At 43.6% G+C, this 15,272-nt stretch overlaps 1 pseudogene across 1 annotated transcript; it reads right to left on the bottom strand.

Annotated features, from left to right (window-relative positions):
- Positions 1-2,279: 2,279 nt before the first annotated feature.
- On the bottom strand, positions 2,280-3,340 carry LOC308623767 (vomeronasal type-2 receptor 116-like; annotated as a pseudogene). The gene is made up of 2 exons: positions 3,167-3,340; positions 2,280-2,956 (listed from the first exon to the last, which is right to left on the bottom strand). The product of its transcript is annotated as a vomeronasal type-2 receptor 116-like (transcript).
- Between the last annotated feature and the right edge of the window lie 11,932 nt (positions 3,341-15,272).

Genomic DNA, 15,272 nt, shown 5'->3' on the forward strand with positions numbered 1-15,272 from the left:
ACACATGTGCCGGGGAGGAGCAACACAAGTGGAGCTGGTCTCTCATTGTCCACCTATGCCCAGTTAGAAGCCAAGTTAATTTGGCCCTCACATGGGGTATGCCGAGCCGTGACTGTCAGGCAACTGCCACTCAAAACAGCAGGGGTCGCCTTTGCTGCGTGTCAACTTCCTTCTGCCCCAGGCTCCAGGTTGCGTATCTCAGTCCCCCACACTGTCATTGGAAAGGCTCTTTAGGACAGTTGGCCTGAGCGGGAGGCAGTCTGTACAGCCTGCTGGTTGCTTTCTTTAAGCACTTGTGCGTCCACCGCTCTTTAGTTGGTGTGTGGTGATCTCCTTCCCCGTCCACCCTTGTCTTCTAAACTGCTTTACTGCCACCATGTGGCTGGGCCAGGGAGCCTGGAGGGCACCTGTTGGGCACCAGTCCCAATGTCACTGTCCTAACTGTGGCCTTTCCCCAATGGCAGCATCCCTCACAGTAAGGAGGAGTAGTTCTCATCCTAAAACCTCTATTTCCACAAGGCATTATTCAGCAGGGTCAGCTACCTGGGTGTGTGGAATGTCCACCAAATGAAACAACACAGGTTAGTTTGAAGCACGTGGTAGGGCCAGTGTTGGCTGAAACGGCACCTTTGTAACCTAAAAAGGGCAGCCTAAAGCACTATCCTTGCCTGGAGAGGAGCGGCCAGAGATCTCATCAGGAGCATATAGGGCCACAGCCCCGTGGAGTGTGGCTTTTTTCCCTGTTAAGACAACCTTCTGACTGGAGTTACAAATCCAGCACACAGTGATAGCTTCTGCATCAGAAACATAGGTTCCTCCACCTTGTGAGGGACAGCAGTTCTTTTCTTGCTGCCCAAGGGAGGCACCCCCTTCTCAGAGTTCTGGGTTCCTTCCCCATAGGGCCCGTCTTCCAAGTTTCTATGTTTTCATATCTTTAGCCTCCCCCGTTTCTTCCTCCAGCCCTAGGGAGAGAAAGCTGCTTTATATAACTGTTAGAGCATTCTTTTTTTTGCCTTTTCAGTTCTTCGGTTGCTGGGTGTGGTAGGCAGAATAATTGTCCTCCGAAGATGTCCACAACCTAATCCCTGGAAGCTGAGAATAGGTCACCTTACATGGCAGAAGGGACCCTGTAAATGTGGTTAAGTGGAGGGCCTTGCAATGGGGAGCCGATCCTGGGTTATCTGGGTGGGTTCAATCTAATTATGTGGGTCCTTAGAAGTTGAGGAGAGAGACTGAAGAGAATCAGAGGGAGATGTGACCACCGAGGAATGGCCCGGGAGATGGCAGGGTTGGAGCACGGGAATGTGAGAGCCTCTAGAGACTGGAAAAGGCAAAGAAATGGATTCTCTCCTAGAGCTTCCAGAAAGGAACACAGCCCAGTGAGAGCCGTGTTGGATTTCTAACCTACAGAACTGAAAGAGAATGCATTTGTGTTGTTTGAAGTGACCAAATTAGTGATAATTTGCTCTCGCAGCAATAAAAAACACATAACTGGTTAATGCTTTTATATTAAATTCTCTTTGTTACTATAACTGGTGAGGTTTCATCTTCCCTGCCCTGGGCTAATTCAGAGACTCCCTCCAACTCCCTCACGTCCTGCATGTTCCTGTCACTCCAGATGGTGGGCAGTGTGAGCTCAGGGCAGATCCCGTCTCTCCCACCTCTATCTCTCATGCTGGGTGGCCCTGACGTGCAGGAAATTCTTCCCTCTGATGGGCCTCTGGGTGTCTCTAATCTTGTGTGTCCTATAACTGGCCCCTGGATGGCACAGACGCCACAGGATTCCCAGGATCCCAGGAAGCTAAGATTCTATTCCCTCCTTGCTTGTGACATCTTCAACTTATAAAGTACCCTGTCATCATGTAGGGTCTCCCCAGAGTTGGGGCTTTTGGCCCCAAACCCTCTTCAGCCTTTCACTTTAGACCCTTCTGGTCACGTAGACCCAACTCACTCAGGGCAGGTAACAGAACACATGCCCTCCAGTTCTCTTTCATAAAAAGGGATGGTGTAGCTTCCTCCACAGACCACAAAAACAAGCACCAGATAAACTAAATAGTTAAAAGGTAAAAATAAAACTAAATATATTAGAAGAAGAGATAGCAGAATAAGTCCCCAAATTAGTATGTGAAAGACCATTTTATTTAAGGATGAGCATGAACTGTTGATGCTGCCTAATGGTTTTGGGGACCAAATTAAAATAGTAGACCACCCGGTAGACTGTACCAACTATCCGTGCATAGGCTAGAAAATTCATTCAAGAAGTGGAGGGTAAAATGAAGTTCTTGTACGTATAAATAGATAATAGATTTAATGTTGGTGAGCAGAATATCCAAGATGACCTTGAAGTTTCAAGAACTGTTGACTGAGCATGGCTGTGCCCCTGGTATACTAGAGAACATAGAAAAAAACCTTTGTTAATTGAGAAAGAGAAATTATAAATTTGGCTTTGATTCACTGTCTCTATAAAAATGGTGATTCATTTTCATGTGTCTGTTACTCATCTATTTGAGAGCCATGAGTTAAATCTTTGGAATGCTTATTGGCTCTAGGACCTGTTTTACTCCTTATCCCTTGCAAGATGTTCTTATCAGGACTCAGCAGAAGTCTAATGTAGCACTTGGGGGCAAAGATTCAGCCTAGTAGTCCTGCCCTGGAGGCCGAGATGGAAAAGATCTCCATGGCCACCATGGTGCTGTGATAGGCAGGGAAGGATGTGACCCAGACACTGCAGAACACCAGCATGCTTGAACTTCATTGAAGGTGTCAGGTAGATTCCTGGCCCAGAAAGCCACAGCAGTGCTCCCCAGAGTCAAGGATCCCATGTACCCTAGGACACAGTAGAAGGCAGTGACAGAGCCCTTAATGCAACCAGTGATGTGTGTAGGGTCAGAGTGTGTGTTCATTTCAATGAAAGGAGGAGAGAGTCTCAATCTGGTTCTAGATAGTGACTTGGATCAAGGCACAGATGGGAAGGACAGAGTCAGGTGCTCCTGATATCAACCACTGCCTCATCCTTTTCCCTTTGTTTTGAAAGCCAAAACCACAGTAATGATTTTACCCAAAACAGTGGAAATAGCCATAGTAAACACAAATGCAAATGTTGTTTGCTGAGGTATGCAAATGCCTGTGTTGGGAAGGCCAATGGAGAGTAAGAAACAGAGGGAACCCAGGAAGAGGGAGGTGAGCAGGATGTAGCTGTGGGTTGGTTGTTGGCCTTGCTGATGGGAGTGTCTCTGTGCTTCCCAGAGACCCCAAGGACCACAGCTGTGAGAACAGAGAAGCCCAGAGCAGTGCAGGCCAGAGCCATCCTCAGTGGGTCTTGATAAGGTAGGGAAGTCATTTTCTTTGGGAGACAGTGGTTTTGGTTTGGGTTTGAGTACTGATGATCTGGACCCCTCACACACTGGTGTGTATCTGACAAGAAGAGAAAAGATGTGCAGTGTCTCCAGTTCAGGGACTCCTACTAATTCCCAAGAAAAAGAGTCCCCTTTGGGAACTTTGGGCGTATTGTGCATCCTGATGCACATTCAGACGGTAGCAATGAAATTTACAGTTTTCCACTGATGCTGTCTAAAGGGTTTTTGGACAAAATGAAAATTTCTGTCACGTCATTTCCTGTGTGTAAGGGAGCTATTTTGTTTCTTTTCACAGGGAAACTATTATAGATTCTTAGAGATATAAATATTATATCTTCAGGTTATATCCCGGATTACAATGTTTCCCCACCTTAGGTGAGTAATTTATTCTTGAGAAACATGTTTTCACTGAGTATTAGATAAGTTTAAGGAATGACTGTTAGTTTTGTTAGGTGTGATAATTTTGTACTAGTTATATGGGAAAATGTCATATTTTCAGAGAAGTTTTCAGAGAAACCTAAAGAGTGAAATGTCAATATACCTGTAGTTTATTCTCAAAAACATTTGCAGAACAGTAATAAGTGAAGCGAACATGGCAAAATGTTAGCAGTTAAAATTTTGATCACATATATATGTATTTTCATTATACTTTAAATTTGAAAATGCTTATAACATAAAGATCAGAAGAGGAAAAAAACCATAAACATCATTTGGGGCAAATTCTCCTAAGTTAAAAGCATAATTAAGTTTAATTTCAGTGGAAAATTGTTAATTCATTCCAGAGCCCCAAATTTAAGCACTGAGTTAAAATAACACAAAATTCCTTTAAAAGTAGGCACACAGTTATTCCAGGTTTTAATGTTATCTGTCATAAACTGACATAATAAGACAGGCTCACTTTTATTAACTTACGTCTGTCTACCTACACTGCTTTAAGTCATTTGTGCCTCTTACATATTATACACCTAAATTTCTGCTTATAAATGATGCACTTGACAATCAGTGTATGTTACTTGAGTCTTTCATCCAAGAATCCATCAGAAAACACAGGGTAGAATTAAAAAGTCTACAAAAATAATGTTAATAAAGCACCAAGATTGCCACCACAAGAAACCAGCAAACCAGGAGTAAATCAATGAGACATGCTTTTTTTTTTTTTTAAGTGGGGTATAGTTGTTTTACAATGTTGTGTTAGTTTCTACTGTACAGCAAAGTAGAGTTCCCTGGGCTCTATAGCAGGTTCTCATTATTTATCTATTTTATGCATATTAGTGTATATAAGTTAATCCCAATCTCCCAATTCATCCCATCCCCCTTTTCCCCCCTTGGTGTCCATACATTTGTTCTCCACCTTGCAAACTGGTTCATCTGTACCATTTTTCTTTCTGCCTTGCAAACTGGTTCATCTGTACCATTTTTCTAGATTCCACAAATATGCTTTAATATACAATATTTGTTTTTCTCTTTCTGACTGACTTCACTCTGTATGACAGTCTCTAGGTCCATCCACATCTCTACAAATGACCCAATTTTGTTCCTTTTTATGGCTGAGTAATATTCCGCTGTATATATGTACCACATCTTCTTTATCCATTCATCTGTCTATGGACATTTAGATTGCTTCCATGACCTGGCTATTGTAAATAGTGCCGCAGTGAACATTGGGGTGCATGTGTCTTTTTGAATTACGGTTTTCTCTGGGTATATGCCCAGTAGTGGGATTGCTGGGTCATATGGTAATTCTATTTTTATTTTTTTAAGGACCCTCCATACTGTTCTCTATAGTGGCTGTATCAGTTTACATTCCCACCAACAGTGTAGCAGGGTTCCCTTTTCTCCACACCCTCTCCAGCATTTATTGTTTGTAGATTTTCTGATGATGCCCATTCTAACTGGTGTGAGGTGATACCTCATTGTAGTTTTGATTTGCATTTCCGTGAGACATGATATTGATCCCTCCATCCCCCTTTGTCCTCACTGAAGCTCCTTTAAGGAGAAAGATTCTTAGGGGCGGGGCAGAGGTCTCCCTTTCCCCAAGAGGGATCAAAGGCTATACACACCTCTCCAAGTATGCTGGGGAAACTCAGAGAAGGGAAAGACTTAACCTTTCATGGTTCTGTTGGATACAGACACCTGTCTCCATCCTATCAGGCCCATAGGTGACTTGTATCTTGGGGGTGTCATAAGAGACCTTTGAGTGCTTAAAGAAACACCATCAGTGGCTCCTGTAGCCCTCAGACAACTGCCAAGAGCTCTTCAAAATGAGGCTGCCGTTGTTTTCTCAGACTCACTATGTATGTGCACCCTGAGGGCATTTTCTCCGCAATGGGAATCGTCCAGTTAGAAAAGGTGGTGTGAAAATTTGTCACTGATTTCAGCTGAAGTGACCAACGACACCACCTCGGCTCTGGAAGGCATTCAGGGCAGCCTCAGCTCACAGGCCAGGGTTGTTATGGATGACAGAATCTCCCTAGGCTTCCTCCTTACAGGAGAAAGTGGCGTCTGCAATCGCTAATACACTCTGCCCATCTGGATTAATGCCTCGGGCCAAGAGGAAAGGTCAATACGGAGACTTAAGGGGAAAGCCACCTTGCTTTCTAGAGTACAGATCCATCATGGTTGGTGGGATTTGTTCAGCTGGTGGGATCCTGGACCCTGGGGTACATGGTTGAGTCAATACTGTAGGAGAGTTTCATCCTTCAGCTTGAGGTCCTGTTCACAGTTGGCTAATTAACTGCTGAGTGAATCAAATGAAGTGCATTTGGCTGGCCTGTCAGTCAGATGTATCAGAACAGGAGTAAATTCTTCCAAACGCTTTGCATGATTCTTTCCAAAAAACTATTCTATCTCTCTCGTTTTACTTCCCTCCGTTCGTTCTCTGCCTTCTTTGTATCCCTCCCTCTTCTTGTCCCAAGTCTTCCGTAGACTCTGGAGCTGTCCTCCAAGACAGCCTTCTGGGGCCACTGTCATGAACAAGGGGCAGGGACCACCCATCAGTAAAGCGACTCAGGGCATACATATACAATTATGTTTATTAGGGAGAAACTACCAGCAGAGAAGCCACAGAGCACACCCAGAGGTGGGCTCAGGCCTGGCACAGCTGGACTGGGCACATGTGAGAAGGTTCCAGAAGCACCACACCCCTGTAATGCCCTTCATTTTATAGGCTGAATGGAAACACTTGGACAATTATGAAATTATGAAATCTTCCTGGTCAGGAAGTGCCCTTGTAAAAAGAAGCCTCTGAAGCTTAGCCACTGACATCAGCCTGTTTTATGTGGACTAATTCAGACAAGCTGAGCTAGCTCTCTGCTAAAAGGGGGAGGAAATAAGCCTGGGGTGACAACCGTTCAGTCTCCTCTGCCCTGCTGTGAATGGGGTATTGTTGAGGAGTTTCTCATAGAGCAGTGTGCTTGTGCAAACCCTCCATTCATTCATCCAACAGATAAGTTTCATGTCTCATAACATACTATGAGTGTTGTTCCAGATCCTAGGGCTGTACCAGATGCCAAGGTTTCTGCCTTCATATTCAGCCTCTGAGGCCCCTGAGATGGGTCCTGGGTCTTCCTGGCTCTAACTTATCTTACCCTTTCCCCATAGCCATACTGTGTGGCTGGAACCTTCCTTTCATGGTCTTCTCCCATTGCCTTTCTCAAGTTCTCCCAAAGCTGGTCTCCAGCCTAGTGGATGCATTATCCTGGTGACCTTTCCATAGATTAGAGAAAAGGAAGCAGGGTCTGCTCATTTCCAAGGAACAACAACTAGGACTATTCAGATCTCTGAGAGGACACCAAGCCACTGGGGAAGAATGGGTTGAGAGCTGAGTTTCAAGGCCTGATTCATCCCCTAAGACTCTTTTTTGACCTTGAACAAACTAATCCTATGTCATACATCTGTTATTTTCAAGGACTAAACAAGGTTCCCAAAACACATGTTTTTCCTAGAAGAGAATTCCACTGGAGCTTCAAAAATGATGAGTTACATCCATATAGGTGGACATGACAAGTTGATTTTATGATCAATCCTAAAAGAAGAATTTCATTCTGCTTATATTCATGTGCTTTACAAAAACACTAAACTAAAACACACCAATCAATAAAAATTTCTTCAGGACATATTCAGCCTGGGAATAGGATAGAGCCCCACCCAGTCAGCAACACTTGGGTACTTCCAAGGAAGGACATCCCTTTTTAATTCTCAGAGATGAGACATTCACAGACTGTTTCACCTGCCAGCACACCCATAAAACCTCTCCCCATGGAAATGGGATCTCCAAGTCCAAAACCTCTTCTTCCCACTCATCACCTCCTTGACCGTGAATTCGTCATTCTTTCTGCTGGGTGGAGACCAGCATGGAATCAGCCAAGATTTCTGCCAAGTCTCTATCCCCCATTTAGAAGACCAGATAGACATCAGAACAGAGGGTCCTAAGATAACCACTTTTACAGTATCTAAAAAGTGTCCTGAGGAGGTAGTGCTCCAGAATATCTGAGCAGTGACCTGGGAATAGAATTCCTTCTGTGTTTCACACTCCATTTAAAAAGTACCACTTCCACCAAGCTTTCTGAGTGACCTACAACCCATCAACCCAGCTCCCTTTTACCCACCCTGAGTGAGCCATCGTTCATGGAAAGGGGGCAGCAACTGCCTGGAGGAGGTGACCTTGGGGAGGGTGGGAGACTCTGACCTTCTCTTATAAATTAAGCAGTATAAAGACAATAAATTTTAATTGTGTTAAAATTACTGTGACCCTTGAACTAGGGTGTAGTGGTCTGATTCTAAACCTTGTGAATTTTGAAGGTAGAACTGGCAGGATTCGTGAGTGGCTTAGATGGAAGGTTTAAGAGAAAGGAGATGGGGTGACTAGGTTTTAATCTGAACAACAGGGTGAATGGGGCAACATTTATGGAGGTAATGAGATAGGGGTGGTGGAAGATGGGGATGGGTGTGGAGAAGCCTTCTGGAAAAATCTTAGAAGAAGGAATGCTTTGATTTTGAAATTTTAAATGTAGGAACAGCCTTTAAGTGCACTCACTTGAAGCCCATTTGTTTTTTTTTTTTTTTTTTTTTTTCTTTTTGCGGTATGCGGGCCTCTCACTCTTGTGGCCTCTCCCGTTGCGGAGCACAGGCTCCGGATGCGCAGGCCCAGCGGCCATGGCTCACGGGCCCAGCCGCTCCGCGGCATATGGGATCCTCCCAGACCGGGGCACGAACCCGTATCCTCTGCATCGGCAGGCGGACTCTCAACCACTGCGCCACCAGGGAGGCCCTGAAGCCCATTTGTAATTCTAGAAATTATCATTCTTAGAAGCTTAGCAATCTATTCAGTTTTTTTACACCACCATTTGCACCATCTGTTTGCCTACCATAACTTACTATGTGTCAGGCACTGTATTTTACTTACGAGGAAGGTAATTATTAACTGTATTATAAAGATGAGGAAACTGAAGCTCACATCTTAAATAACTTGACTAAGGTTACCTAGCTAGAATTATGCACAGTAGAATTCTCTTTCTGTATAGTTAATATGTTATATGGAAAGTTAGCCCAACACAGTAGGTGCTTTCTGGCTTCAAAACAAACAGCACCAGCTCCCTGGTCCCTGTGGAATATGTGCTCCCCCATCCAGTAGCTTCCTGATCACTAAATCCTTTATCCAGTGAGTGCACAGTACTTAACTTGCTGAGCAAAGAGAATCTAAGAGAGATGTCTTTGAAAAATTTTTGGACTCCTGTTGGAGTATATTTATGATGACCACATTTCTTCACCAAAAATGGTGACATGGGATCAGATATTGGCAGCACATTTGAAATTGGGACTGCTCTGGAGACCCTAGGTTATGAGGCTGCCCTTGAGATAGAACTGGGAGTGGTTTTTTTTTGCAGAATTTAGTCCTTGAGTTGAGTGGATTCTGGGTGCTCTCCTCCCAGTAAGTAACCCAGTACCTAACTTCTCAGACTGATGCTTTCCCCTAGAGGTGTAACTTGGCATTCTAGAGCATTGCTCACATCTGGGGCCTCAGGTCCCAGCAGACTTTACAGGTGATGTGGGAGGCCCTGTCTCTGAAGAACAGCCCCATTCCCTGATGCAGACTCTGAAATCTCCTGTTAATCCATATTATTTGTAACCTTCTTTGTGAATAAGAGAAATATGCAGGCAGCTTAAAAAAGGGAATTTATCCCTGGTGGTGCAGTGGTTGGGAATCCGCCTGCCAGTGCAGGGGACACAGGTTTGAGCCCTGCTCCGGGAAGATCCCACATGCCACGGAGCAACTAAGCCCATGCAGCACAACTACTGAGCCTGCACGCCACAACTACTGAAGCCCATGTGCCTAGAGCCCATGCTCAGCAACAAGAGAAGCCACCGCAAGGAGAAGCCCTTGCACCGCAGCAAAGTAGCCTCCGCTCTCTGCAACTAGAGAAAGCCCGCGGGTAGCAATGAAGACTCAAAGCAGCCAAAAATAAATAAATAAATAAATCTATTTAAAATTTAAAAAAATACATGTATTTAAAATTTTTTAAATAATTAAAAAATCTTAAGTAAATAAACTTTAAAATTTTTTAAATAAATTATTTAAAAAATTTTAAAATAAACAAATTCCCTTATTTATTTATTTATTTATTTTTGGCTGCCTTGGGTCTTCATTGCTACACGCTGGCTTTCTCTAGTTGTGGCGAGTGGGGCTACTCTTTGTTGCAGTGCCCAGGCTTCTCATTGCCGTGGCTTCTCTGGTTGCAGAGCACGGGCTCTAGGCGCGCGGGCTTCAGTAGTTGTGGCTCGTGGTCTCTAGAGTGCAGGCTCAGTAGTTGTGGCACATGGGCTTAGTTGCTCTGCGGCATATGGGATCTTCCCGGACCAGGGCTCGAACCCCTGTCCCCTGCGTTGGCAGGCAGATTCCCAACCACTGCGCCCCGAAGGAAGCCCCAGTAAGGGAATTTATTATGCAGATGCAGCAGTACCTCGTGGAGCCCAAGTTGGGATAGCGGCCAGACCCTAAGAAGGACCAGAAGTGGGAGTGGAAGACTGCCAAGAACCATGGAGGGTGCTTTTGTCACCCCTACGTTTTTCACCAGGTGTCTACTTCCCTCTCATTTCCTAGCAGTTAGGCTTTCCAGTCTGAGGGCAGTGGTGGCCCCTGGATCTCTCAGATCTCCATGGTATTAGTTCAGATGCTCGGAAGGAAATGGATTCTTCCTTGGCCCCACCCCACCCAACCTGGGGAAATGTCCACTGGATCTGTGCCATTCTCTCTTCTGAACCCGAGTCAGGACAGGATTTTGTGGTACAAGCGTGGCTGTTGTGGGGACCACAGATCTGGGGAGGAATAGCCAGAAAGAAACTTCTCTGAGTTTAGCTCTGGGCAGATGCTGCTCAGAACAGTTAAGGGTGGAAGCATGACTGGGTTCCAACAGGAGGTCTGTTGAGGTCCTGTGGGTGTTTGCCATTTGGTCATGGTCCCCTTGGATCTATGGGGACTAATTATTTACTACTCAGTACACTCTTCACTTTTTATTTGAGAAACTGATCCTTCCCCATTCCATGTAGGCCTGGTGGGAATCATACAGTATTTGTTCCTTCATGACTGGCTTATTCCACTTAGCCTAACGTCCTCAAGATTTATCCATATTGTAGCATGTGTCAGACATCCCTTCCTTTTTAAGGCTCCATCGTGTTCCATTGTATGGATATACCACATTTTGCTTATCCATTCATTCATTGATGGATACTTGGGTTGCTTCCACCTTTTGGCTATTGTGAATAATGCTGCTATGAACATAAGTGTACAAACATCACTTCAAGATCCTGCTCTCAGTTTTTTGGGTGTATACACAGAAGTGGAATTGCTGGATCATATGATAATTCTATGTTTAATTTTCTGAGGAACTGATATATTTTTTCCACAACAATTGCACCATTTTACATTCCCACTAATAGTGCACAGACTTTCAATTTCTCCACATCCTCACCGACACTTCTTATTTTCTGTATTTTTTTGATAGTAGCCATCTTATGGGTGTGAGGTGGTATCTCATTGTAATTTTGATTTGCATTTCCCTAATGATTAATGACGTTGAGCACATTTTCATGTGCTTATTGCCCACTTGCATATTTTCTTTGGAGATTTATATTGAATTTCTACTTAAATATGTCTACTCAAATCCATTACCCATTTTTGAATTAAGTTGTTTATTTTTTCTTGTTGAGTTCTAAGAGTTCTTTATATGTTTTGGATATGAATCCCTTATCAGATATATGATTTGTAAATGATTTCTCCCATTCCATGGGTTGCCTTTTCACTCTGTCGATTGTGTCCTGTGATGTAGAGAAGTTTTTAATTTTTTTTTTTTTGCGGTACGTGGGCCTCTCACTGTTGTGGCCTCTCCCATTGCGGAGCACAGGCTCCGGACGCGCAGGCTCAGCAGCCATGGCTCACGGGCCCAGCCGCTCCACGGCATGTGGGATCTTCCCAGACCGGGGCACGAACCCGCGTCCCCTGCATTGGCAGGTGGACTCTCAACCACTGAGCCACCAGGGAAGCCCTGAAGTTTTTAATTTTGATGTAGTCCAATTTATCTATTTTTATTTGTTATCATATCCAAGTCAAATCCAAGAAATCATTGTCAAATTCAATGTCATAAAGTTTACCCCTGTTTTCTTCTAAGATTTTTATAGTTTTAGCCCTTATGTTTAGGTCTTTGATCCATTTTGAGTTTATTTTTGTAAATGGTATAAGGTATGTGTCCAACTTCATTCTTTTCCATGTGGGTATCCAGTTTTCCCAGCACTATTTGCTGAAAAGACTGTCCTTTCCCTATTGAATGGTCTTCCCACCCTTGTTGAAAATCATCTGACCACATATGCAGGAGTTTATTTCTTGGCTCTCTATTCTATTCCATTGGCCTATGTGTCCAGCACCACATTGTTTTGATTATTTTAGCTTTGTAGAAATTTTTTAAGTCAGCAAGTATGAGACCTCCAACTTTCTTCTTCTTTTCCAAGATTGTTTTGGTTATTTAGAGTTCCTTGAGATTCCATGTGAATTTTAGGGCAGGTTTTTCTATTTCTGTAAAAATCACCATTGGGATTTTGATTGGATTGCATTGAATCTGTAGAATGCTTTGGGTGGTATTGACATCTTGACAATATTAAATTTTCCAATCCGTAAACATGGGATGTCTTTCCATTTATTTGCATCTTCTTTAATTTCCTTCAGCAGTGTTTTGTAGTTTTCAGTGTACAAGTCTTTTGCCTCTTTGGTTAATTCCTAAGTATTTTATTCTTTTTGATGCTATTACCAGTGGAATTTTTTTCATAATCTTTTCCAGATATTTCGTTGTTGGTGTATTAGAAATGCAATTAATATGTTTTGTTTTGTGTGTTTATTTTGTATCCTGCAACTTTTCTGAATTCATTTATTATTATTATTATTATTATTTTTTTTTTTTGTGGTACGCGGGCCTCTCACTGCTGTGGCCTCTCCCATTGCGGAGCACAGGCTCCGGACGTGCAGGCTCAGCAGCCATGGCTCACGGGCCTAGCCGCTCCGCGGCATGTGGGATCTTCCCAGATTGGGGCACGAACCCATGTCCCCTGCATCGGCAGGCAGATTCTCAACCACTGCGCCACCAGGGAAGCCCTGAATTCATTTATTATTAGTTCTAACAGCTTCTTTTGTATGTGTATGTAATCTTTAGGGTTATCTGTATATGAGATCATGTCATCTGTGAACAGAGATAAACCTTTTATTTTCTTTTTCTTGCCTAATTGCTCTGGCTAGACGTTCAGTACTGTGTTGAATAGAAGTCATGAAAGTGGGCATCCTCTTCTTTTGGGACTCCAGTGACACAAATTTCAGATCTTCTGTTATTGTCCCACAGGTCCTGACACTCTGTTTCTTTCTTTTTTTTTTTAAGAAAACTATTTTTTCTTTCTCGTTCAAATTAGATAATTTTATTAACTATCTGAAACTTCACTGATCCTTTTTTCTGTATTTTCCATTTTGCTGTTGAGCTCATCCAGTGTTATTTTTGTTGTTTGTTTGTTTATTTTGGTTATTGTAGCATTCATTTCTAAAAGTTCCATTCGGTTCTTCTTTATATCTTTTGTTTCTTTGCTGATATTTTAACTTTTTCTGTTTGCTTAAAGAGTGCTTGTAGTTGCTTGTTGAAGCATTTATATAAATGCTTTAAAATCCTTGTCATATAATTTCAACCCCTGTGTCATCTCAGTACTAAGTGTCTATTGATTATCCTTTCTCATTTGAGTTGAGATTTTCTTGGCTCTTGGTATGAGTCATTTTGGACTATATCCTGGACATTTTGAGTACAAGGCTAGGAGACTCTCCTTTTTATGTATCTATTTTAGTAGGCAGTCAATCTATTTATGTTAAGAACACATGTCCTGGCCCACTTTCGTGGGCTACACTTTAAATGTCAATTACTTTTCAAAGCCTTTGCTTTTGTGGTCTGTTGCTTGTGTGCTACCCAGAGGCCAATTTGAAACCTATGGTATTCCACATCATAGTTCAGCTCTCAAAGTTTTTTGCTGTTTGAGCCTGGTCAATTTTATAAATGGGATGTGTCCAGGACTTGATACATAGTTTGAAAGCATCCCATTCTGCTATAGACTGAATTGTGTCCTCCCTGCCCCTCGGACCCTACCCTGCCCTAAATTTATATGCTGAAGCCCTAACCCTTCATGTGATGATATTTGGAAATGAGGCCTTTGGGGGGTAATTAGGTTTAGATAAGGTCATGCAGGTGGGGCCCTTGTGATGGGATTAGTGTCCTTATAAGAAGAGACACCAGAGAGCTTGTTCTCTCTGTCCCTCTCTCCCCCTCTCCCTCTCTCCCTTTCTCTCTTTCTCTCTCCTCATACCATGTGAGGACACAGTGAGAAGCGGCTGTCTACAAGACAGGAAAGAGCTCTCACCAGAAACCGACCATGCTGCCACTTTGATCTTTGACCTCAAGCCTCCAGTACTGTGAGAAAAGGCACTCATGCTTCTCTCCCTGTCTCTTTCCCTCCAGTCCCTGCTGCCAGGGCACTGAGGACTTTGTGTAGGCCTTCTTACCTCTTGGGAGGCATCTGCAGAACCTCCTGGCTGGCCTTCCCACCTTTGTCCTTCCGTCTTTCTGTGCAAAGTAATCCTCCTGAACCATGGCCACTGTGGCTCTCCCCTGGCCAACACCCTTCAGTGGCTTCCTGTGCCCTTGGGAAAAGCTCATACTCTCAGCCAGCAAGGCCCTGAATGCTGATTTCTGCAGATTCAGCTCTTGCTACACCTTCTCCTCACTCCCATTCTAGCTTAGCTAAATGTATTCCGTCCAGGCACCCAGGACCTGAGCCCTGAATCTTGCCTTCACTGGATCATGCTTACTTGGGTTTAACTACCCTGTTCTTAAGAAGCCCTCCCTAGACCAGAATGGGTCCCCATATCAGGTGGGCACCTTTGCTTGCTGTGGCTCCCAGTGCTATTTAGTCCCTCACACTTATTGCCTTGGCTTTTCTGCCATCTTTCCTAGACTGTAGCCTCCAGAGTCATCACTTCTGGTTTACTCTGCTGTATTTGGTCGTACAGCACAGTGCCAGGTATGCAGTGAATGAATTAATGCACAACGAATCTTCACATGCATTATCTGCCTCACTTGACTGCATTTAGATTCCAGCAGCAGCATTTTGCAGTTCATGATGGTAGGCCTTTTCTTCTGAGAGCCTCTCAGCCTGAAAGCTCTGTCTTTTCTTCTCCTTCTATTTAATTCCTATTTCCCTCTTATACCCAACAAAAATTCCTCTTTCAAAAAAAAAAATTCCTCTTTCATCAATCTCAAATGAACCCAGCTGGGATTCATGGTTTATTAGTTGAATTGAATCCCAGGTTGAATGAGAGACCATAGCAGGAAGGAGGGCTCTAAG

Source organism: Mesoplodon bidens (genome assembly GCF_964165515.1).
Source record: "Mesoplodon bidens genome assembly, chromosome: 10".
Taxonomy (NCBI): domain Eukaryota; kingdom Metazoa; phylum Chordata; class Mammalia; order Artiodactyla; family Ziphiidae; genus Mesoplodon; species Mesoplodon bidens.